Here is a 25,758-nt window from a genome sequence, read left to right as displayed (position 1 = left end):
CCGACATCCTGTTTCTTCAGTTCTGGGGGAAATGCTGTAATTTAGTCTTTGTGGAAACAAAATGTACATCTGTGAGTCTGTAATTAAGAGTGCACAAATTGTTTTGACTTCCCCATCCCTGCGTTCGCCCAACAGTAGATGCTGCAAACAATCAACATCTTCAACAGGGAGACGAAAAGGGAAGTCAAGAAGTTCGTAAAACCTCATGTGGGTGTGGAAGAAGCAAGGGCTAACAGAGATTGGACTATAATGATGGCAGATTTCGTAAAGAATTAAGTGGTTTGTTTATTCTGCCGTACCCATTTAATTACAGGAGTGCGTTGCAGCTCATATTTGCAGTGAGGTAACCTGTAACAGACATGTTCAGCTTACGTTTTTCCAGAGACAAGGCCCTGTGTAAATGTGTATTTGCTATATTTGGGCACCCACACAGCTAAAACAGGTGTCTGCTTTTAGCTTCAGCCACCGGTTGGGCAACCAAGGATGGGTTTCTGAAGTCTCCAGCACATTTCACAGAATTGTAGGGGTTGGAAGGGACCTCGAGAGATCATCGGGTCCAGCCCCCCTGCCAAAGCAGGTTCCTTAGATCAGGTTGCCCAGGTAGGCATCCAGACGGGCCTTGAATATCTCCAGAGAAGGAGACTCCACAACCTCCCTGGGCAGCCTGTCCCAGTGCTCCGTCACCCTCACCACGAAGAAGATCTTCCGCATGTTGGTGCGGAGCTTCCTGGGCTCCATTTTGTGGCCATTGCCCCTTGTCCTGTCCCCACAAACCACTGAAAAGAGGTTGGCCAAATCCCTCTGTCTACCACACCTCAGGGATTTGTAAACATTGAGGAGATCCCCTCTCAGTCTTTTCTCCAGGCTGAACAGCCCCAGGTCTCTTTGTTATCAGATTTTTTCCCAAGAAACCAAATTGAGGGGGTTATTTTGGATGCTTCCCAGGAGTGTAAAAGGAATATTTGGTCCTTTTACTTTGTTGTAAATTCAGGTTAATTTCTCAGTTCCTGTAGAACTGGGCCTTCTCCCCTTTGTTTCTTCCGCCATTTTTTCTCCCTCCAGTATTTCTCAGGATCTCAAATCCTGGATATTTCAGTAGGATAAAAGGAAACTTTGGAGTTTGTGTGACTGATTTTCAGTTGCTGCTCTTTATATAAACTTCCTCACAACTGAAACAAAGCTGAGGTCGCGCAATAGCACAGTTAGCATCCAACAGGAGAGGGGGATTATGGCGTGGATCAGCTTTCGCCGTCGTTATCCATTTTCACGTGTTGCTTACAGAAATGTTTTGACTTCTCTGCCAGGACACAGATCAGTTTATGTTGCTCCAGTTGTCAGATTGAATTTTCCTTTTAAAATAAACCACAGCGTGAGCTTCTGGTTCGTGGTCAGGAAAATTTTCTTCCCAAGGCTTCAGAGTCTTTCCCACAGAAACAAAATGGGAATGGAGCAGATACTGAATCAAGCAGCATCTGAATACAGAATTAGTCACCCGTGCCCCGAACAGAAAGCCCCTTGGAAGCTTACATTTTCTCATTAAAGTCTTAAGCCAAGCATGTGTCTAATAGCAGCGTTAATTCTGGAAGTTGGAACTGGTGGTGTGCCACCATAAAAAGGTACACTTGATAACCAGTAATATGGCTTGTAGCTCTTCCAGTAATAGTGCACCAAGGAAAACAACAACAAAAAAGACATTTTTCAGTTAACTAGTGAAAGGGGAAAGAAATATTTTCAGAAACTGATGCATTGAGAGAGGGGAAGGGGGTGCTGAATAGAGGGGGTCTCCTGTTTTATGGTTTAATTATTGAATATCCCTGTCGAAGTTTTTAGTTCTGGGAGGGCTTTTTGTTTTCTTGCGACTCTTTTCGAGAGGAAAATGAGCTCCCAGGAGGGAAGCTGTTGAGAAATGGTCTAACAATGGAAAACACAGAGTGCATTAATCTGCGTGGTGGTGCTTAAATGGCACGAGACGTGCTCTGGAAGATGTCCTGCAGCTATAGGTAACCTGCATTTGCTAGCAGAAAGCTGCATCCTGTTGATGCAGACCAAGTGTAAGGAAATAGCGCTGGCTTCTTGCTCCAATAGGATTAAAATAGGCTGTGTGGCCTCCATGAAAGCATCGTCCCTGACTTGCTTAACTTCATGAAGAGCCCAGAGAAAATCCTTGCCTATCTGCAAGAAGCTCAGCCTCGATTTCCCCCAAATGCATGTGTGAGCAATTGCCAGCAGGCTGATAGCAGCCTGTGACCTCCCAGGAGGCTGCTGGAGAGTTAAGCAGCTCCCAGCTCCTATAAACGCAGCCCCACAGTGATGAGTAAAGCCCTAAACCAAAATACAAGTTTATATTTTCAATAAATTTAAGCGAACTTAAATATTAAAATTCTAAATACTAAAGCTCTGATATCCGACTGCCTCGTTGAAGTCCTGCAGGCTAGCAGGGTTTGGTTTATATGGGTTAGTTTATCCCAGTATTCTCTGTAATAGCACCATTGGCTTTATTTAAAATGGGGGTTTGGTGAAATAATGCACACCAGACACCTGCAACTTCACTGCAACAGGGGGAAAAGGCATATGAGCCTGAACAGTTTGCATCTGACCAGCTTCTTGCGGATGTGTTTACACCCAAAATCGAGAAGGCAGCCGAATAAATGGCCCTGGTGTTTATTCCAGAACGGTGTGTGCTGTGCGGCTTGCTAACGCAGCACGTCGTGTAAAATACTAGTGACGAGGGAGGGAGTGTGTGTGTGTAATTCGGGGATTTCTACAAAGCTGTCCTTGTTCTTTCCCAGCGACCGTGCGTGCTGCGTGAGAACCCCACCTTATGCTGCAGCTTCTGTGACTTCATTTTAATTCATTTACAGCACCCAGGCGGTGATCTGGGGACTGACAGATCTGTACGGCTGTTATTAGGAACGATTCTCCTGACCAGATTTAGCGAGTGGAAACATTTCTCCGCACCAACAAGTGCTCCCTTGGAGGACCTGAGGAGCACAAGCTCGCTTGCCTTCTCCCCGGGGATTCAGCATTTTGGCTCCTGTGGTCTGCTGCAGCGTCCCTGTGGCCTGTCATGGGGGAGGATGCCCTGAGCCAAATGGTATCTGTTCCCTACAGGGACATCGGTGGGGTAACTGGAAAAAGGGGAGCCAAAATCTGTTATCTGCACTTATTTTCTGTAGGAAAATGGGAACAGCAAGGTGGAGCTGCCTTAGTGGGGTGGAAACCTACAGCGTGGCTTCACCTGCTCATCCCCAGCTCTGCTTCATCACGACTCTTCCTGAGGCCGGTTTCTCAGTGTTTTTGGGGATGCTGCTGGCTCGGTGAAGGGTGTAGTGAAGTCAATATCTGCAGAGGCTCTGCAACGTGCTCTAAATTCTCTGTATAAACAGTTTGGTCTTGTTTTTGTTCTAGCCCTGGTTCTGTTGCCAAGTACTATCATCATCATCAGTCAAAGGAAGCGAGGGGCCCAGGCTTCTACCAGAAATAGCATCCCTTGTTTTGTCGGTGCTTCGTGCTCCTCACTGCTCCGCTCGTCTCCCTCGCTTTGTGATGGATGGGAGGCTGCAATTTTTTATGCTTGTATTGCATCTAGGTTGGGGGAAAAGTGAGAGTTCGTTCCTGGTGTGCGCTCCAGAAAGCTGACACTTGGCTATTTGATCAGGGTCTGTATCAGAGGAGGGCATTCACGGGATTGCTCTCGATGGGGAACGAGATAGGCTGGAAGGTTAAATAAATGGTCCGTTGCTTTCAGCGACTTATTCTCAGCGGTGTCTTCATTAAACCTCGCATGGCTGCTGCGTGATGAGAGGGAGTTACTTGTGGTGTTAGGTGCAGGATGCAAATTTTGGAGACGGTAAGTGAGCATCCCCAGACGTGGAGCACCACGGCAGCAGCTCTGCCTGCCCTGTCCCACGGCAAAGGGGAAGGTGGAGGAGGGTGGCTGCGTCCTCCATGAGCCTGTTTCCAAAAGAGAGACGTTTCCTTTGTGTGCCTCGGCCATGCTGAAGGCAGAGAGGTGGGTGCTGCCCTGGGGCTGGGTGCCTCCATGGGCAGAAATTTTGGGTGGTGTCAAAACTTAACCCTATGGAGCCCACTGAGCGTGTGGCCGAGCAGCTGCTGCCTATTTGTGGCTTGCAGCAGCTGCCCCCAGCCCTCCCACAGCACCAGCTGCTGAGAGAGATGGGGAAAAAAGGGGATTTTCACTGAACACGCTTTTTTCCTCCACTCTGCCTGCCCGCAAGATACTGGTAGACCAGGAGGCTTTGCTGCAGGTTGTTAAAAGAGCACTGACGGCTTGTGTGCCTGGGAAAGGCACAGGCGTTTCTGCAGAGCTGTTTGAAATGCAGCTGTTTTTCCTATTTAACAAACTTTTCTCCCAGTGGTGAAAGGATTTCATTTGCAGGGGAACGTTTGCGTTCGCAGAGGAGTTAGTTTTCATGCTGTGCTTTCTATCCATTTGTCATCTTCCTATCTTAGATGTTCTGCTCTCCCTTTCATTCCTGAAGCCCTGTCTGGGCTAGAAGCTTATCATTTATTTTCCTCTACTTCCTTTTAGCCCTCATCCATCCTTAATGTTGCCGCGTTTTATTTCAACCAGATGGGAATTAAATCGCTGGATCCACCAGGGTGCCGTTCCCAGTGGCTCCGGGTGTCGCCTGCTGAGGCTGCAGGGCTTGGTTTCCGTATCTGCAGGGAGCATCTTCCCAAAATAAGGACAGAGCCAGCACTTGCCTTCTGCCAAACTGCTGAGAAGAAGCCTGGGTTTGGGTCGGTCGTGGCAGGGCTTTGATGCAGCGGTGCTGGGCACCAGGAGAGGCTGAAAGCTGAATTGTGCCACTGCTGCTCGGCATCCGTGAGCCTCCTCCTAACGCTCTCATTTGGTCATGGGACAAAAAACCAGCGGTAGAGCTGCTCCCGGAGCTTTTCTTCTCCGCTCTTTTAAAATAACCCAAACGAAGGCGCTGCGATCCTGCTGGAGACGCCGATTCCTTTGAGCTGGAAGAGCAGAGCCGCGGCTCGACTCGTGCTCTCAGCAGGGCCATGGTCCTGTGACTGGTGCAAGTTTGGGATATTTTTAGTGCTCTTCCTTGGGTTGCTCGCTTGGTCGGCGCTGTGAAGGTCACACGAAGATATTAGGCAGCTGTGAAGGGTGCCGAGAGGGCCAGCTGGCCGGGATGGCACTCGACCAGCAACGCTCCTGCTTTTGAGATAGCGGGGTCGGGGCAGGGCTGAGAAGCACTGGCACGCCGCTTTCTAGATATCAAACCCGGGTTGCTTCACACCTCCCAGCTAGGAATAGGTACGTGCCAGGAAACAAATCCAGACAGCAGAAAGGCCAGAAAAGCAACAGCGGGGTCGGTTTGACTGAAAGGATTAGGAAGGGATGCTTCATCTGCAACCCAATCGCCGGGATCTCTGATCTCGCATAGTTCCCGTTCAGCAGGGGGTGGCAGCGCCCTTACTGCGGCCGGGGAGAGGATGCTTCTTGAAGCTAAGAAGCAGAAATAGCTCTTGTTGGAGGGGGAAAATAATCCATCCCGAGGACTGCTGCTGGCCTTACCCAATGATGCTGGTGGCTCTGGGAGCTGCATTGTGTGATAACATCATGTGAAAAGCCCCTAAAACCCACGGAGGGAACTGGGGCCGAAGGGAAAGCACGCAGCCGAAGCCACTCAAGCCTGAGTGTCTTTCAGTGGCAGCTTTTGGGAAAAGCGTCGAGAAAAGTTGGGGGAGAAAAAATAAAGAAAACAACAGGCAGGGAAAATGGCCGCTTATTTTGGTGAGCTTTGTGTAACTGGGCTGAGGAGATGCTCTCGGGAGCAAATAAGAACACAAACAGCAAATCTGTTTTTCTCCGCGTTTATTAGATATTGAATGAAATGTGCTGGGCTGTGTTCAAAGTAAATATTTATGAGAACCACGAGTGAATTGTCCTCATTTACCTTGCAAAGCAGAGCTGTCCTTGTTCCCTCCGATCGCCTAGGGCTGCCTGCTGCCAGCAGGACGATTCCCTGTATTTCCCCTCCTTCGTCCTTCGCTCTGTTTACCCGCATTCTTCGGAGGGACGAGGGATGCTTTTCATTTTTGGAAACTTCTGGCTGTGCCGCCGAGCCTGTGGTTTCCTGAGCAATGTCTCCGGCAGCCGGAGCCCGCGGTGGTTGCGCTGAGTTTCGGAGCAGCTGCTGAGGGCAGAGCCGGGCCGACAGCCCACGAGCCTTCAATCTCTTTCCATTGCATGAGCGGCGTGTCCCCCAGAGGCAGGACAGCTATCTGGCTAAGGGAATGACACATTTTCCAGCGCTGTCAGTCCTTAAATAACAAATCGGGAAATTAAGAGGGAGCAGGTGAAGGTTTCTTCAGAAGCAGGTTTAATGTAACCGGGCTGTTTGATGCATCGCCCCCGGCACAGCCGCCTTTTCAGAAGGATCTGACATCGTTTGTTCGGTTACCTCCCGGAATTAGAATTATTTGCCGCTTTTCAGGTTTGTTAATTATAAATGGTGTTGCACTGGCTCTGATACGGGCTGGAATTGCAACGCTCAGACTGCCTGCCTGGGAAGAAAGCACCTTTCAGTAGTAAACAGCGCAGCCTCCATCAATGTACCAGTCTGTTGGCTGATGAATAGCTGAAGGAAAGACTTATTAGGATTGCTCCAACTTCAGCTTCCAGTACAAACAGGGCTTTTTGAGGAGCGTGGCGCTTCCACAGGAGCCTTTCATTGCCGTCCTTCAATAGGCTTTCTGCTCTGCAGTCACTACCTTAATCCAGCGATGCAGGTGTGAAACCACGCTGCAGACTGGGGAGCTGCAGCGAGTGCTGAGCGGAGATCGATTGAGCTAAGCTGCTTTTGCTTGGCCCGGTGTGGAGTTTAAACCCACGAGGTTTGTGTGAAGCACCATTTCTCCCAGTAAAGCTTTTCATCCCAAAAGCAAAAAGTCAGCGACGAGAGCCCAGCACCTTTCCCCTGATGCAAGGCACATTTTGGAGCAACAGTGCGCATGAGCTGTTAATGCAGCTAAAACGCTGTCAGCTGGCTGGAAAAAGAGGGTTAGAAAATTCGTGTCCAATAAATTGATCTCTGGGCAGAAGTAAGGGCTCTCAGTAATGTGTCCTGGGAGATAACTGCTGGCTGCAGCCGAGGGTGAATGCAGATAAACCCTCTCTGCTGTAGCTTGCTGCAGGATAGATGGCTTATGAGGGCACAGGGGCAGCAGTGTGAGATGAAGGTTTGCAGGAGCTCAAGCAGTTATCTTTTCTGAGAGAGTTTTTCAAAGCAGGCTTGAACACCCAGCAGGGAATTGTGGTGTTTGCATCCCTTCCCCTCTGCTCGTTAAACCCCGAGACACAACCTCTGAAGAGCTCCGAGAAAACCTCGAGGGAGAAGCCTTGATCCTTTGAGCTGCCCCTGTTGGAAAGGCTCAAGTGTGCCGAGTGGGGAGCTGTACCTCCTGGGGAGCCTTCGTCCTGCTGCTTTCTTTCCCCAAGACTGCAAAGTCTACGTAAATACTTCAGGGTGAAAGGGAGTCCTGTGCAGCCCCATGTCCCTCCAGCGCTGTGCCTGCCTTCAGCCTGCCTGCTCCAGGCTGTTGGTGTGCCGATGCCCTATTGCATGCTGGTTTTTAGAAAGTACCAGATACTTTTCCCTGTCTTGAAGTAGGTCAGCCGTTAATCTAATTGATTAACTTTGTAACAGGTCAATTAAATCGATTTGCTCGTGGAAGGGTGACATTTTTACCCACCGTGTTGGTGGAGCTCTCTGGGTAGGTTTGTGCAGAGAAATTGCAAAAAGCTGTGCTGGGCAGAACCGCCAGGGGAAAACCCGAAGGGATCAAGACCTAAAATACGGATGGCGTTGCAGAAAGCAGATGAACACGGAGCTATTTTTAAAACAAACCTAAAGACAATCTGGCCTGAAATATCAGGATACTAGCTAAATAGGTGTCCTCGTTGGAAGGTGACAAGTCTAAGGTGCTATAGGGCAGCATTTTGGTGGAAAATAAACCTTGAAACGCCACTCAGTTTGCCAAAGGCATTGCTGCAATGTAATAATTGAGAGGTGAATTCCTTTGGGGAGCTGAGCAGCCCACGTGCTTTGTACTGGAAGCCTGAAGTAGCCGTAACAGCTTCTTCACGGCCTTGAAGAGCGCGCGGAGTATTAGAGACCATCACTCAAAACCTGCCATGAATTATCCATGGAGAAGTGCCCTCAGATAGGAGCCCCTTGGTGGCTGGTTAGTGTAATTAATAGAAATATCGTGCCGCAGCTTTACGGTTTGCTTTAGCAACTGCTCAATTTGAGAATAGTCTTGGGACTGCCCGTGTTTCAATTATCTCCCCGATGCTCGGGGTAGGGTTTTAACGCAACGTTAATCACGTTCCTCAAGGGAAACGCAGGCAACGAGCCGTGGTTAGGGCTGTGCAGGCAGCATAACTCACCCCAAACACGTGAACCCAGAGTAAATCCACCTGTACGGAGGTAAGTGCTGTGCTGTTTGCTTGCTGTTTCAGAGGGGACTTTTTCAGGCCTTTGGGGGATTCCAGAAATACTGACCACTACCAGGCTTGTACTCACAACATCTATTTAGAAAAGTAGATGATATCTAGACTTCTTAAACTGTAGTGCCCTTTTAGCGTCGAAGTTGGCTGTAAAACGAACACAGAACATCGAACTTTTGATGGAAAAATGAGGGAATGAAGCCAGGCCTGGCCTTCAGCGAGGTGCTCCCTGCTCGGGCCTGCTCAGATGCAGCGCTGAGGAACTGCCGGGTAACAGAGCCCCTGGGACCCACCTAGGGCACCGCTTTCCAGAAATATATTGCTTTTGGAGAAAGACCAGGTAGGGATGGAAGGGAATTTGAGGACAGAGCAAACACAGCCCTTTCAACAACAACAAAAAAAAAAAGGTGGAAAAAGGGGTCCTGGCAGTTTGTAGTTAATACGAAGGACGTGTGGTGTTTTTTTTTTTTTCTGTCAACACTTGTAACTTCCAAGCCTCCTCCCAGTTTTCTTGCACAATTTCATGACTGCAAAGATTTCAGCTCTGGCTCCTGCAGCCACTTCTGTGCTTTCTGGAAGAAGAAGCTGAGTGGTTTTGTGGCTGCTTTTGCTTCGGGAGATAGCATTTAACGCGGTCCTTCATGCTGAGGAGCTCCTTAGGGTTCAAAACATGGGTGATACGGGTAAGACTCAGCTCTTACATATCCTGTATGTGCACAGCGAAGTGTATACCCATCTGGGGGACATCCCTACGATGAAAATGCCTTTGCTCCCAGAAGCTGCAGGAATGCAGGCGGGTATTGATATCTTTCAATAGATGGAGCAGAACAGCCTAATGCTGGCTTTATGGCCTCTTTTTCAGAGGGGAAATTGAGTTGGTCTTACCGTGACCAGGCTTTCATGGGAAGCTTCCATTTGCAAAGCTGTTTCCCACTGCACTTTATCAGCTGGAGCCAGATCTTATTAAAACCCAAACAGAGTAGCCAGCTCTGCCTATTAGCTTAATGGTTTAATACCAGCTTCTCTGCAAAGTAGAAGCAGCAGGTTATTTAAAACATGTAGGTCAGATTGGCCTGGTGTTTTCCAGTGAGATCACATAAGGACGGGATTAGCAAAACTCCCAAACACGGTAGGTGCACCTGGCGTGGGGCTTTTTTTTGGTTCCCCTTTGCTTTCAGAGGTCCAACTGCAAGCTATACAGCAAACAAACTTCCAGTATTTACATCCAAACGTGATACTAGCACCGCTGTGTTTCTGCTCCCTTGGAATTCACAGCGGTATTTTTTAATGTTAATGTCCCACTGCAAGTCATTTGGCCACGAGTTAAAAATGAAAATGTTTTCCTGTGAGAAATCCCATCTTCTTTTTTCTTCTTTTTCTTCCAAGAGGGTTGCAGTATAAACAACATGGCAAATGAATGTTAAGAAGCCAGCCCATCCCCAATTTTTTGTTTATCAAAGCTAGTAGCTACAGAAAGTCAACAGTTTAAATACCCTGGGTTTTTAATTCATTATTTCTTCAAGAGTAATACTCGACAGTTTTGAGGTGCTGGGTTGTTTGTGTTGTTCTAAGGACAGTTTGCTCTGCAGTGCACCTCCTGCATTACGGAGAAACGAGGCTTTGTTACGATTATAAGTGGATGTTTATGTACAGTCAGGGCTCTTTGCTGGAAAACCCAAAAAGCATCCTTAAGTATTTAGGACAGCCTGCTTCCTGGGACAGCAAAACCCTTAGCTGTGTTCTGTAGGAAGCGAGGAAAATGGCAATATTTGTGGACAGAGAGGAGGCAGGTGCCCATCCGTGGAAAAGGTCCCATTAACAATCCATTGTAACCCTTGGTGTTCAAAGGGCAGCAATAAACCTACCACACAGCGCTGAAACTCAAAGGTTTTCTACAAATCTTTCCCCTTGCTTGGTTGCTGTTCATTGGGTTGGTAATTGGCCTGACAGCTTTTTGGGGGAGCAGGCAGGCCACTGCTTTCTGGAAGCAGCTTGGTGTGCCCTTGCCATTTAACTGGCTGCGTTCGGTGCTACGGTTCACAAAGAAAGGGTGGGGAAATGCAGGTTTTTTGGTGGTTCTGTAGGGACGGGGACAGGTAACGGGGTGAATGTTATCGATCCAAGCAATTGTCGGCTGTTACAATCTGTGTAAGCGGGTCCGAAATGCGTAATGGATCGAAAAACACAAATCTTTGGATTCACAGCAAGAAAGGCTTTTCAGCAAGAGAGCGGTGATGGAAAACTGCAGCACCCTCGGAGGAAGGAAACAGATGGCAGGAAGAGCTTCCAGATACTTGACAGGCTGCAACAGACTTAAAGGCAGGCAGTGACAAATGGGCACAAGGGATGGGGCTTTGCTGTAGCTCCCGTGGTTCAGGCTTGATAAAATGCCCGATGTGCTGGGCGTTAGCACTGCCAAAGTTTCACGCCCTCTGTCCTTCAGTGGTCTTTACGGAGCTGCTTGTGGCCAGCAGTGCCCTGAAGAGGACCGAAGGGTTGCTTACTATGAAAAATGAAGTTCCTCCGTCTGACTGATAGCGGGACTTGGTGTTGAGCAACAGCAAGCGAGAACTGAAAGCGAGTTTAATTCTTACTCCAGGTTATTCAAGGGTGCATGGCAAAAATGGCTGCGTGAGGTTTAAAAAGAAACAACGATAATTAAAAAATAAGCATTTCTGCATGCCTGTGAGTGAATCATCCAGAGTAAGGGGATGAGTGCTGGGATTTCCTACCTCGGGCGCCTTGCTGGGCCAGGAGCGGGCAGCGCGTGGTGTTTGATTTTACACTGCTGGAAGCGCTGGTGAGTGGCCTGTGCACAGTCAGCTCCCTTCTGCAAACACAGTGCCAAATTTCACATTATTGACTCTTAACAGATAACAGACGAGGAAATCTTATAGCTTCTGATAGGAGCAGCTACCTAGCTGCATTTCCACGCGGTTGTTGGAACCCAAACAATTAACCAGAGCGCCCCGTTGGGTGCTGTTCCTTCCCAGGGTCTGCCTGCAGCTGTGAGGTGAAGGAGGGCAGCTGGGCTGAAAGGCAAGGCTGAAACAAACCCTCAGGGCTTGCCAAGAGTGCACAGCTCTGTAGTTACTTAGGCACTTGATCTCTCCTTGCTTTAAGCCTCTGATACCCACAAAGGTTTTCTCTGAGGAGTTCACAAGATGTTTTACGGGGTGGTTTAGCTTTTATTTGCTGGGTGCTTTTCTTTCCCTCTGCTAAACCGTCTCGTGGCAGAGCGTGGCGTTGCTGGAAATCAGCTTTAGAAGGAGCTGCTTTATTCCCAGGCCGTTCGGAGCGTGGGCAGGGAGCTTTGCAAGCTGCCTACGTGACCAAGGGCAGCTCAGTAAGCAGGTACTTACCGTGAGCAAGCAGTCGGAGGAATGCGGACTGGGATAAATGACTGCGGGGTAATCGGTAGAACAGGAAAAGCAATCAAGTTGTAAAGCATCTGCCTGGGCGCAGGGGTCTGTGTGTTCCTGAGGCCCTGTTGTTTTCACCTCTCTGTGTGTCTTTGGACTAATAATGGTGCTGTGCTGCCCGGCGTGGGTGGTTTCACAGCCAGTCCTTTGCTGTTTGCAAGCAAAACTTGATGGCGTGTAGCACTGAGATGAAACCAGTGGATGTTATCAATGAGATGCCCTGCTTTGATTTCTGGCAGTTAATTCTAGGAAATAACAGCCAGAAGAGGCTTAAAGAAGCCAGAGTCCATTGCATACCGACTGCCCATGGGGAACGTCTTTGAGACAACCTGGTCCTGGGTCACTTGGGCTAGCGACATGAATGTGGCAGCACACCGAGCCCGAAGAAAGCCCTGAGAAAGCTGCTCCTCTTCTGCAAAGCCTCAATTTAAGGAGAAGGTGACACGGCCGTGTCCTCGCTTGACTTGCTGATGTAATATCAGACTGGACGATAGGAAGAACCCAATGGAGCAACCTCGGTGACAGCAGTGATCTGCCACGGAGATAAGCGGCCGCTGATGGAAGAGGTCAGGAGATAAGATTTGGGTGTTTGTAACGTGCCTTGTTCCTTGCTGCTCCTTTTCCAGTGGCCAAATTGTACGTTAGTCCGAAGCGACTGCATCCAGAAACAGAACAACTTCACGAAGCCGTGCTGGATTCAGCACGCTCCCGAAGCAGCTGTGTCACACGGTGGGTTGCTTGGGCCACAGCTCGCTGCTCGCATGCAGAGCTTTTGCATTTTGGCAGGGAGGTGTAATGACAGTGCCCCGAGACCGAGCCGCCTGCCTTACGCACACTTTAATTTGAACTGCTCAGGGTAGGTAACCCAAAGGGCTCTGCGCAGGAGAGGGCTCCGTGCTGTCTGCTCTGCCTGCATAGGCAAATGGAGCCGCTTTTTAAGTGCGTGGCAGCAGTTCACATGAAGCCGAGGATGAGGGAATGTGTTTTGCTTGGAGGAGATACCGGCCCTTCTATTAATTTCTCGACAGCTCAAGGTTTGCTCCAGCGTCCATCCAAACAAGGGAGAAAGTAACCTGTTAGTGTGAAGCCCAGCGAGCGTATTGCGAGCTGCTGCCTTCTGCACAGGCTTTTGCACTGAGGAAAAGAAGTAGGGGTGTCATTAAATTTTCCTTCATGGGCAGCGAAGATCGCAAATAACATATTTAGTCACACTGGGATTACAGATAATCCTATAGGTCACATCAAAGCGAGCCTCTATCACTGAAGCTGCACTCTCCAGCGCTTGCCTCGAAGGCTTGTCCACTCGTGGAGCCTGTCATCTGCCTGCGGGGTGTTCGCTGCGGGGAGCTGCCCCCGGGAGCTGCCAGTCTGCCCTGCATGAAGCCATTAAACCACCACCAGGAAAGATCTGGAGAGCATCTACCTGGTGAGTCAGAGGAATACAGGGAATAAAGGCTCTCATTCGTCCTCCCTGCCTGGCCTGCTGCTTCCCTGGATACCTGCGGGGACACAGATTTCATTTTTCGGAGATGGAGAACTGCTGCTCTGTGGTCCAGGCACAAAACTGTTGCCATTTATGCCAAAATGGAATTCCTGCCCGCTTTTGTTTTGTCTCCTTCGGTGTTTGTGTTGGCTTGGCATTTTCATATTTTGCATCTAATGTCAGTGTTTGTTTCTGGGAAGAAAACTTTTCCCTGCGCTTTAATTTGTACAATTTGTTTGTTTAAACTTGCTGGCAACTTCGGCACACGGCAGTCTGTTCCCTGGGCTGGTATCAGCGCTGCTGTTAGTGAGACATACTTGAACAAGTCAAACACGGCGATCAGGCAGGGAGTGTTTTCTGTGAAATAGCTGGGAGTATTTTCACTTGCAATAATATTTGGGAATGGTTTTGATCCGTTTGGTGGCTAATTCTTAAAAAAATGTAGTTATCTTGGCTTGTAGAGTCAAGATTGTACAGCACTGAACCCAGGGAAAGCTTTTCTATTTGCAGCATGGTTTAAAACCAAGATAACAGCATCAGTGTGATAGGCAACGACTGGAAATTACCTGTTGAGCACAGCAAAAGCTGCAAGGAAAGATGCTCATAGTGTGGATGACAGGATGAGCATCATCCAAGTTCATTAGAGGGAAAAAATCTTGATGGGGTGTGTTGTGAATTGAGGAGATGAGCATTTGGACTGGGGACAATCTCAGGCTGGAGCTGTAATGGCACGGGGGTGTCTGCGAGGGGCAAAATAGTGCAAGCCTGGTGGAGGCAGCGAAGAGGTGCAAAATTGGGAGGGATGTGATGATTTTAGCAGCATCGGTAAAGCAGAGGAAGCAACACAAAGTGTGAACGAAGCAAGAGGACGCTCACCAAAAAAAAGGAGGTGCTAGCATTACCGAATGCTAAATAGTTGAGTTATGAATGGGAAAAAACCTCATCTCTGCTGTTTTTCAGAAGGAACCCACGAGACCTGAGCCCATGCTGAACATAATGGTGTGGAGAAAGGGTTAAGCAGAGAGCAGGTCCCCATGGCCAGGCTGTCGGACCCTGTCTGCTGCCTTCGGGAAACGGGGCTAGAGCAGGCTCGGAGCCTGCCTTTTTTTTGGCAGGGTTTCACTTAAAGCAATGCCTGAACATCATCAACAAAGGGAAGTGGTCCAAGATGTTTCAGACGGAACAGGTCTGAAGCGAAGAGCTCATCTGAGTCATCCCTATCAAGTTGCTGAGTTTGTTCGTGCTTGGTAATACTGAAAGAAATAAAAATACAAATTCCCAGATGGAGGATGCTGCGCTCCTGCAGATCACAAAGTTATTTCGGTGGGAGCTCCTTCCCCCAGGAGGAAGCTCTGAGCAGGAAGGCTGGGGACTGAGCCCTGTAAAAAGCCCTGTAAAAAGCCAGAGTGGGAGAGACACGAGGGGAAAGGTGGGAAAAGGCCAAACCACAAGAAACAAAGGAGCAGGCAATTAAAGGAGAGACACGGCAGGCTGCGCTGAAGGCAGCTAGCTGGCCAGAGAAGAAGGGATTGCAGTGCTGAATGCTGTCCGGAGAAGATAGTTATTTCTGGCTCTGAGTTATGGCTCGGATTCATGTAATATTTAAAGAATGGAGCTGTATTTTTCATGATGAGCAGCCTGAAAGCAGAGGCTGGAAATTTGCCATCGGTGGAGCAACTCCTTTGCTGTAGATACACGGCGTGGAAGTGAGTGGGGCTGAAGCGAAGTCCATTAGCAAATTCCTTTAGTGATGGGAGTGCGAGGTGAATGCTCCAGACCAGACGAAATACCCAGCAAAATGTAAGAAAAAAAAAAGTGCTGAACTGTTGAATTCCTTTTCAAAAATGTAACAAGTAGCACACGCTGGTTTCTCAACGCCAAAGTCAGCTTTCAAACTACACAAGGTGTTAGGGAAAGGCAGCGCAGCGTCTATTGCAAAATCTGGGGGTAAGATACCAGACAGAGTTCATAGGTTTGGCCAATCGTTATGATGATTTGGGATGTGCTAGGTGGCTGCTTAGTTGGCCTTTCTGGGGGTATTTCATTGTGCAGTCTCCCATTTATTGCTCCGTGACTCCAGGAGCAATCCCTGGTGCAGCTGTAGCCCTGCTACGTGCATTAACTTCTGCGTCTGCTTGGAGAGCGTCTGTCTTTTAGGAGGCTTTTGGAAAATAGTCCGTGTCCCTGTTACCTTATCTGATGTCTTACACACTTCAGACCGAGAATTTCCCATAGAAATTCCTGTAACGAGATCTCCCTAGTGCGATAGGAAAGCTTTTGTGCCCCAAACTTCTGGGTGAGGCAGCTCAAATCTCCGAGGACTCGGGGTACGTCTGGCCCAGCTGCTGTGAATTCAGCAGCCACGGTAGGTTTTAGGCTTGGTTTCATCCGACGCGTGGGCAACGATTTGATTCTGCTTTTCTGCTGTTTGTGTGTGCAGGGGGCAGTTCTCAGCCCCACTTCACTGCTTCAAAAATAAAAAAAAACACGTGTTTTGGACTGCAGGGTGGGGGCCATCTGGGTCGCAGGTCACCGAGCTGTGACAGTCGCACATCTTGAGCGTTACCCCCCCCCCAAATTGCCTCTGAGGGCTGGCCAGGATGGCTGAACATGCAGAAGGTTTGCAGGCTGAATATCCGAGTGTATCGGGTTTTTTCAAACAGTGGGGATAGAATAATACCAATGTAGATGCGGTGGTACTCACAAGGTGGATTCTGATTGATTTAAGGGCTGAAAATGCCCCTAAATCATTTATCGTGGTGGATCCCATATTGCAAGGCATTGCAGGCTGTCCAGGAGAGCATAGCACAGAGGATGTGGAGCCTTTCGTCAGGGACTTCTGACTTTTTAGCCTTGCAAGTGCAAAGGAGGTCGCACATTTGAAGGCTCCACACTACAGGTGAGTTCCTAAACCTGTTTCCCCATGCAAGCTTCTGAACATGAAGGTAACAGTGGAGTAATTTGCTCATCTGTGGCCAGGCTGTGCTGCCTGGAGGAGGCAGAGGAGGGGAGCCTGCTCCCAGGTCTGTCCTCAGCCCCTCCGTGCTGTTCCAGCAGAGCTGAGGGTCCTGCCCACAGCTGTGCTGTTATATTTTTGTTTTTTTTTTGTGTGTGCACACTTGTTAACTTCGTTACCCAGCCTGCTCTCCAAAAGGAGGAGCTAATTAAAGGAAATAAATATGATAGGTAGGGAGCGAGGGAAACCCTCAGTTTCTTTGTGGCACGGGAATTGACGTTTTTCAGGTTGTTTAGGCCTTGTCAGAAAATGTTTTGTTCAGCCTTTGTTTTCTATTGAATCCTGTGTGCTTGGTTAGCTTCTTTTCGAATTAAAAAAAAAAAAAAATCAACCCCAAAGCCCCCTCCATACATGGATTGAAAGCTTTATCTGTTTATCTCCTCATTAAACTGACTGTCTATGAAATGTGCTGACAGGGCTTTTACTCTCTTGCTTTCTATTCTCGCCACATTTTCCATTGAAAGCCTCCCCTCTTCTATTTCTGTCCCACAGTAAATGGGACTTTCTGGGGGCAGAGGCTCCGGCCTTTGTTTCTGCCTCCCCGTGGACCGAGCCCATGGCCCTGGGTAGGAAACCTCGAACGTGCAATTCGCAGCACCTGGAAGCAGGTTTGGGGGTAGTGCTAAATAACCTGAAGGTGTCTTTGTGCTGGTGTAGCTGAAATTGTACCAACACAAGCTATAAAAATAACCACTGATGTCCCAGCAGTGATAACATGAGGTCTGGATGAGTGACCTCCAGCCTTTGCTGGTCCCCACAGTTGGCATCGCTGCTCAGCTGTAGCTGCAGCCTTGCTCGAGCTGTTTGGGTGAGCTTGATGGCTTGTGAACTGCCATAAATAAGATTTATATATATATCTGTGTCTGAAATCAAAGCCTAAGCGTCTGGTTTTGCTTTTGGTTCTCTTTGGTTCGATCTAACAAGTCTCACCTCTTACACAAAACCCCCGTGCGGCAGCGTGAACTTGGTGGCGCCTGCTATGGGGAGCAGACAGCTGCAGGCTCAATTAATTCCCCTTTCCGATCTTTTTTTTTTTTTTTTTTTTCATTTTCTTTCTGTTCCGGGAGGTCGCAGTGACTTGCACATCCTCACGGGTGAGCGGCGTTCACGGCTTGTTGGCTGGGATCGAAGCAGAGCGCGGGGTCAGGTCCCACCGGCGGCGGCTCTGCTCGTGGTGGCTGCACTCGGTGTCTCTGGTGGGTGATCTGAGCTCCTGGCCGCTTCCCCAGAGCTTCCCCAGCAGCTCTGTCCCCCCATGCAGATGAAATTTTGGGTGCTGCTCCTGTGCTTGTCCTTGGGGAGAAGCATTGGGAGCCCGCAGGCTCCTCTCGGCTCCGTGCTTTGGAAACGCCTTTGTCTACACCTGTAAATGTGGATGTTGTTTTCGCAGTCAAGAGGGTTGGGTTTATTTGTTTATTTATTTATTTAAAATATGATTAAAGACCAGGCTGTGCCAGGCTAATGGGCTCATCACTTTATGTCTCAGCTAATGGGGCAGATTTCGTCGGGGGTGCCATTTGCCCTTCCCCAGCAGCAGCGCAGCGCGATGCCAGGTGCCTGCCTGCTTTGAGCTCCCCTCTCCGAAGCTTCTGGCATCTCACAGAGGTGACCACGAGATACTCTAATGAAGCCGGAGTTATTAAAAAAAAAAAAAAATCTATTAGATTTCAGGGATGTTTGGGCTTCACGCTCCAATAGTGCTAATTAGATATGTGACCCATTTTCATTCTGCTGCAGCTCCTGGGGATGCTGGAGCCTCATTACAAATACAAGGAGAGAGAATGCCCCTGTTCCTTACTCTAAATAGCTTCTTCAAAACATGCCCAGAGGGCTTTAGGGGGGTTTTGTGTGGACACTGATTATGTTTTCTTTTTCTTTTAAACCGGGAAGTGGTATGGGGGTGGCATTTCTCCCTCCAGAAATAAATAATGGAAGGCTTTTTTTTCTTTAATTTGGAAAAACTAATGGCAAATTAAGACCCTTTTGAATTTTAAGTTTGCCTTGTTTCTATCGACAGGGGAATAAGCGTGAATGCTTTTTAAGCCTAAAAAAAATGCTTTTAATATCCCAGTAGCATCCCATTAACTGGTATTTTTAGCTAGCAGAGTCCTCACAACCCATCTCCTCGCGAAACGCGCCGCGCCTTCGGCTGGAGGCAGGCAAAAGGCAGCAACCAGGAGAGGCACTCGGTGAGAAACACACTGCCAAAATGCACGTAGTGACACAAAGCTGAGCCTGGGGGGGCCCCAAAACCCGTCCCAGCAGCAGTTTTCAGAAAGCTCCCAACTTCTGAGCTCCTTTCGGCAGGACTCGGTCGTTTCCAGAGAGCAAAGAGCCGAGTGACAGCAAATGCCGGCCGCACTTCGGGGCGAACCCAGGCTGAGACCTCTGAATGAGTGTAAGCGTAGCAAAAATAATCTAAATCTAAATGAATGGAAGGTAACGCAGCGTTGCCAGGCAACTGTCCAAGGCACCTCGGTTCCTGCATCTCCGGAGTTTGCTGAAATGACCTCCTATATGTGGAGCATCTTTCCTGCCCACGGACGAAATGGTTGCTCCGAGCTTTGAGGGTGCGCCTCGGCCGGCAAGTGCTGTAAGAAAAATGAATAAAAAAAAGCAAGGAGTGAGGGTAAAGACTACCCAGGTCCCACTCTGAACAGCACAGCAGGCACTTAGGGCTGAACAAGTCGACGTCTGTGGTTTAGCTGTGTCAGTAGGGTTGATGTGAAAGCAGGCAGGAAGGGGAACTTGCTGTCGCCATTGTTTTTAGTGACTGCAGTAAATGGCAAGGTAAGGGGGGGTTACCTCTGAATTTACTGCTCTGAGGACTGCTTTATAAACCTCTGCCTGTGAGTCTTGCTTTAAAATGTGTCTATTAAAGCAGGCCGTAGCAGAGGATTTTAGGGCAGGTCAGTGTGACCAGAGGATGGTTTTCTGGGCTCCCACCGTGCTGCTCTGGCAGGTCCTTGAGTGCTGAGGAGCCCGGGGCTGCGCTCCCTGCAGCTCCTGCCTTCATGTCGATGCCGTTAACCTTTCCCATGGGCTGAGTGGGAGGGAAATAACCTTTTCAAAAGCTGTGTTTTATCAGGATAAACACAACTTCTACATTGTAAACACGGGCAACACGACTGAATTTTAGGTAGGCTGCTCTATTGCTCGCCCGGCTTTGCCTATTCCGAGCACGTCGGGTGCTGCAGCGCGGCCCCACCACCAGGGAGCTGCGGTCTGAAAATCCACAGCGTGCAACAGGGTGGAGAGGGCTCCGGGTAGGAATCACTCGAGCTGGAATCCTTCAGTTATTTAAGCCAACGTTTAGCTTAATTCGCTGTAAATATGCAGGACTGCACGCAGCGAGTAGCGGTTTACACACTCAAAAGCCTTTGAAGATCAGAACCAAACACGGCTGCATGTTGAAATAGGTTGGGCTGCGTGATGCCTGGCTGCAAAGTAGCCTTCAGAAGATTTCAGTGACATTTCTCATGGATGTTTGCTTTAGTCACGGATTATTCTGTAGATTTTTAACAAAAAATCCATTTGTGTGCTTTCCCCTCATCTTCACCGCTTGTTTTTTCCTAATCCCGCTTTTTTTCATTGTTCTCTGGCATATCTTAGTCTCAGATCTTCGAGCTATTTCGGCTTACTGCGGAGTTTAAAAAGGGGAAAAAAAGTAATTGGAAGATAATTTTGAAGATTTCCCCTGAATGGAAGCGTTGAGCAGGACTTTGCTACTGCCAGAGAGGAGCCTCCAGCTGCAGCCAGCAGCGTCCTGTGAGTGAGCTGGCATTGCAGGTACACGGTGTGTGTGCACCACGCTCTGCATCTGTTGTACACCAACTGGCCCTCACGAGGAGTGAAAAACTGCCCTTCCACTGGTGGTGTCACTGAAATTTTTAGGCACCTACACACAGATGCAGTTACTCCCTGAGAGCACACCTCGGGTTATGGCAGTGGGAGGGCGGCTTTCCCACTTGCTCGGAAAGGAATGCGGCTCCTGGCAGGCCCTAAATGCCGCTCTGGCGGTGTTTTTTTTTTTTGCATTCCACTGAAGATAGCGACTGGGACTTTCTCTTGAGAAGAAAAACAGAAAACACCTGTTGCTGCGGCCGCAGGCTGAGCGGCAGCTGGTGCCTGAGCAGCGTGTGTACGTCCCAGGGCTCCGGCATGCCGGCCTGCAGAGTGCATGGGTTTGGGAAGTCCTGCTCAGGAATGGCTTCAAAATAAAGTTTGTCTTGAAAAGTGACAGATGGTTTTTGACATCACTAAATGGATTAGATACAAGGTAGGTGTGTTATCTAGGAAATTTCATAGAATCATAGGTGTATCCTGAGTATCCTGACCCACAAGGATCACTGAGTCCAGCTGCTGCCTCCACACAGGTCCAAAAATTCAGACCACAAAGACCATTTCAAAGAAGCTGATGGTCAGATCCTGGAGATTTTATTCTTTGAGTCAGCTCACCAACTAAACATGTTTGAAGGTGTGTGTGTAATTCACTGAGCCTCTCTTTGGTGGGGCTGAAGTGTAAGGGTGTTAAGGAAAGGATTCTTACGAAATTGCAGGTATGTGTGCAGGATTTGGCTCTAAATAAGATCACAAATTCCAGATTACTGAACTCAGGCATAGACAAGTGCTAAAAGAGGTTAGTTTATATGGCTAGTGTTAAAATAATATTTCTGTCTAGATGAAACTCAACTATTTTCATATCTCCTGGATTAGTCCAGACAGAGTAAACATCTTTAAAAAGCACATTCTCCCGAGAGCACTTTATTCTGCAGCCAGGCACACGACGGCCTGGGTGCAGGGTTTGAAGCACCTTTACCCAGATTTTGCTGCTCCACTGCTTGAAAATGAGCTGAAGGACCATGATAAACACCTGAGGAAGCTGTTGGGGTGGATTCACAAAGGGTTGGTGTTGTTGCAGAAGAACAATTGAAACACGGTGATCTGTATGAAATGCTTTGTTTGGCTGGCTGGCTGGGTGCATTCTCTGGAGTGGGGATCATGATGTGCCAGTAATTGCAGTTAAATGAACATGGCTGGCTCTCAGGCAAATGAAACCTAATTTGTCACAGCTGTCAGAATGATCATGTCATGTTTGTTGCCTTCAGCAGCAGTTTTAGGTTGCAAAGCCTGTTATGCTCCCATCTTTTTCTCGTTAAATATTGTGCAGCATGTTTGCTGACCCTATTATTTATCTTTTTTTTTTTTTTTTCTTTTTTAAAGGCAAACGCACCAATTCTGTCCCTTAAATCAGCTGGGGTTGAACCTCTGTGAACCTTAGTCGTGCGGGCTGGAGTTGGTTAATTTGGTGCGCTCGGAGGACTTGAACATGGCAGCAATTCGAGGGCTTGCAGGAACAGCAGGGAGATCTGCTAGCAGATTCATATGGTCAGGGCTTTGGAAATCATGCTCCAAATTAGCTTACAAAGAGCAGCCCTCCCAGGCTGAATCGAACATGTAGTTACACTTTACAGCATCAGCTGCAGACAAAAGAAGCACAGCAGCTCTGCATTTTGCAGTTGTGCCAGCAGGAAATACAGCAGAATAATGCAGGGCTCCATTAGTAGTACCTAAAAAACCCAAACCACAGCGAGGTGTACGCCTCGTGAAATCCCCCTTAGTCATAATTTCAGTATTTATTTACTTTCCTTTGTAGATTAACAGATTGGGTCTAAATTGAATAGAGCCAGTCCTGTTCTGTAAAACAAACAAATGCTAATTTTTGGATGTCAAGCCTGAGGGAGCAGGGAGATTTCCTGCTCTGTTATTCTTCTAAAAAAGGAAACAAGGCTCAAAAAAAAAAATCCCTGGATCCCTGAAACACCCGTAGGGTTTGTCTGATATCTCCAGCCCTCCGGGGCTCTGAAGGAAGAGGTGGAGGGGCCGTGTCCATCGAGCATCTCAGTGCAAGGCTGAAAAATGTCAGCGGTTTTCATGGAGCCACCTGAGGAGGTCTCTGGGAAGCGTCTTCTCCAGCTGCAGCTCCTCCTTGCTCCATCACCTGTGAGCAAAAGCCCCCTGCCCCAGCCTCCTGAGTAATCTGCTGAAAAAAAACCTTTCTGCCTGACCTCTGCTGGACCATCAGCTCTGGTCCAGCTCCAGTTCCTCTTGGATGATACGGACGGTCGTGCAAGCACCCCTTTCTTTAAAAGAAACTGCGACCCCTGATGCTCAGGGCTTTTAAAAAGAAGTTTTAATCTTCCATAATAGCTACATGACAGTTTAATAGTTGATAAAAGAAAAACAAAAAGTTACACATCTGCTTTTGTAGATTGTGGGGACATGACATTACAGATAAACATTATGAGCTTTAGCTTAATGATTTATTGAAGCTCATTTCTTCGTTTTATTGCGGCTTTCAGTCTTTTACTATGCAGCTGTCTGGTTTCCCCAGAGAATGGAAGACTAGCTCAGAGATATAAATCTCTGTTAATGATTTTAAATAGCTATCTATCTATATATAATAGGAATCTTTTTTTTTTTTTCTTTTTTTTTTTTTTGCCTAGGGCGTTCAATCATGGGATTAGGAGAGGGTAATCAATAATCCTGGATGCACAGCACGGCCTCTCGCAGCGCTTAGTGCTCGCAGTCTGGGGCTGCACAGCCCTATTGCCAAGCCCCCTCAGCATCTTCCAGCCTCTTGCCCTGTCTCACTGGTCGGCATCTGGAGGCTTCCAGCTGAAAAGGGCTCTTCAAGAGCCGTGGCATGCTGGAGGGGATGACTGTTTTCCCCTTAAGACTCGTGTGAGCCAGTTGCCTCATGTGTCTTCTGCATCAGTGGTAGAAAAAAGTGAAGGCAAAGCCATGCTGCAGCTGCAGTCCTTTGGAAACAAACGTGGAATGGTGTTGGTATGCCAAGGAGGACCTGTTGTGAAGTAGGAGAGCAGAGGCAAACGTACCTGTAACCACGCAGTGAACGTGACAGATCTCTGGGCGTTAGCCAGGGTGCTCCTCACCTGCTGTAGTTGGTCTGAACCAGCTGTGGAGGCACCTCTTTCATCATGGAAAGAACCTAGAGACCTCAAAATAATGTTTCCTTCTATTTTTTTCCCTAGTGAGACCAGCTGTGTTCCCATGACCGAGGTCCAGAGCCAGGAAATACAAGGTGTATTTGGATGGGAAGGGCAATTAGGGCTTTGATATCTGTCTTCTGCTTTGCACACATTAAAACCTAGTCTGTGTAGCCATTGATTTATCAGGAAATCGGTGATTTAGGAGATGAACTGTGTCTGCAGGGCCCTTAGCTATACTTTGCAGCTCAGGCCGGGCCAATTGCTTGTTGACCCCGTGTGCTCACCAGCTCAGAGACACTGGGGGACTTCTCCCTCCTCTTCCACCCCGTGTAGCCAATTTTTGGATGAACACACCTGAACCGGGAAGGGCTGGAAGAAACCCTTCACAGGTGAACCCCTGCATGGGACGTTTTAGCACTGAGCGAGCTATTATCATCTGCTCAAAGGCAGGTGTGGATAGCAAATAGGGCACGGTTATGATTCATGGTGCTGTTAGTGCAAGACCTAATAAATCTTCTTCCATCTGCCTTGTACTCAGGTCACGTACTTGCTCTGGCTGTAGGGATTTATTCTTAGCTCTGCTTTTTTCTTTCTTTCTTTCTTTTTTTTTCTTTTTGGAATTGCTGAGCCTCTATTCAACGGGAGCGGTAGGGAGAGGCTCTCGAGTTGAAGTTTTACTTCTTTTGGTATCTTGCACGACTCTTCTTGAACCACTGTGAGCTTCCTGGATTAATGCACGTTTGCTGTTTTCAGAAAGTCAGTAAATACTCAAGGCAAAAAGTCCTGTCCACCTTTAGGTATCTGTCCATAGCTTCCTACTTAGCACTTCACAGGGATCAGCATGTGTTTTGTTCTACAGTCAGGCCTAAGGAAGGTGTGTACTTGAACTCTCTAGTTATATACGGTAACTTAAGCTTTTTACTAGTTTTTACACTCTTCAGTATGCAGTTATTATGTGTACTTTGGGACTTGAATTCACAAACTTAATTCCTGGAATAGGAACATACTCAAAATAATTAGAGTATGTATTGATATTGACACTACCAGTACTGCTTCAACTGCCTGAAAGGAAGCTGTGGGGAGCTGGAGGTCGGCATCTGCACACAGGTAACCAGTGATAGGACCAGAGGGAATGGCTTCAGGCTGTGCCAGGGGAGGTTTAGGCTGGAAATGAGGAGACATTTCTGCTCAGCAAGAGCAGTCAGGCACTGGGACGGGTTGCCCAGGGAGGTGGTGGAGTCACCGTCCCTGGGGGTGTTCAAAGGAGAGGTTGGACGTGGTGCTTGGGGACATGGTTTGGTGGTGACATTGGTGGTTGGGGGATGGTTGGACCAGATGATCTTGGAGGTCTTTCCCAACCTTAATGATTCTGTGACTCTATGATTCTAACCTAAATGCCAATAATACGCTCTTATTGACCTGAAAAAGGAAGATGAGGAAAAAGATGAAGAAAAATAAGTTCCTGGGGAAGGAGAGAAGCACAAATAACCCAGCCCTGCAGAACCTCATTTGACAAATTTGCTATCCTTTTTGTACTTGAGAGGGAACATGTGAGTTTTGCTGCTGTGGCTCTGGAGGACCCAGAAGGAGCTGTACTACCTGATGGTTCCTGGCCTTGCCTTGACATGAAATTTGTTTGTAAGCAAGTCTGCTTAAACAAAATCCGTGTCGTTTTGTCTCCCTCTAACGATTTCTGTATTTTGGAGGACGGAGTGGCATTGTTCCAGTGCTGACACAATCCCTCCAAGATGGAAACAGGGATGCTGAGCTCTGTTACCACTGGAATTACCCACGTTGGCTTCTTCTGGAAGGAGTTCAGAGCGAGGTGGGGTTGAACCCAGCTGGCACAATGGGATCTCTTCCATCTGCTCTGCTATATGGGATGCAGTTTTATGGTGACGAGCCCGATTGAGCTGGTGGTGTGTTCCTTGAGGTAGGCGCTTGCTGACTCACGAGCAGAGAGGCAGGAGTGGGGAAATGCTCTGCCTGCCAACACATCGGGCGCTCGTACAGTAACTGTGGCAACCCAGCAGTGCTGCCTGTCAGGGGTGCCCACTACCTGTCTTTTTTATTTAAAAAAGGAGAGAAAAGCCCTGCAACGAGAAGGAGGATGTCTTGCAAGGCTGATTAAGGCTACTCAAGCTGGTCTGTGGGAGTCGCTGGGTTTTTTCTTTGTTTCATCCTTCCCTGCCTCTCTCCCACGAGCTGCCCAGGAGTTTGGACATCCCCCCGGCCCCTGACCTGATGTCGACACAGACCAAATTACTCTCCTCCATAGTCTCCTGTGCTAATTACTGCTCTGCAAATCTACCCTCTGGTCTGATTCCTAA

General features: G+C 48.4%; 1 protein-coding gene and 1 long non-coding RNA gene across 14 annotated transcripts in view; one reads left to right on the top strand and one right to left on the bottom strand.

Moving 5' to 3' along the window:
• Window positions 1-25,758, top strand: part of MTSS1 (MTSS I-BAR domain containing 1) — a 118,610-nt gene that overhangs the window by 39,405 nt on the left and 53,447 nt on the right. The window lies entirely within an intron of this gene.
• LOC311432562 lies at window positions 22,620-23,783 on the bottom strand. Its single transcript, XR_014690133.1, has 2 exons — window positions 23,315-23,783; window positions 22,620-23,236 (listed from the first exon to the last, which is right to left on the bottom strand). It is a non-coding gene; the product is annotated as an uncharacterized lncRNA (long non-coding RNA).

This window comes from Aythya ferina (assembly GCF_964211825.1).
Source record: "Aythya ferina genome assembly, chromosome: 2".
NCBI lineage: Eukaryota > Metazoa > Chordata > Aves > Anseriformes > Anatidae > Aythya > Aythya ferina.
The sequence above is the reverse complement of the archived record's forward strand: the minus strand, read 5'-3'. Positions and strand labels throughout refer to the sequence as shown.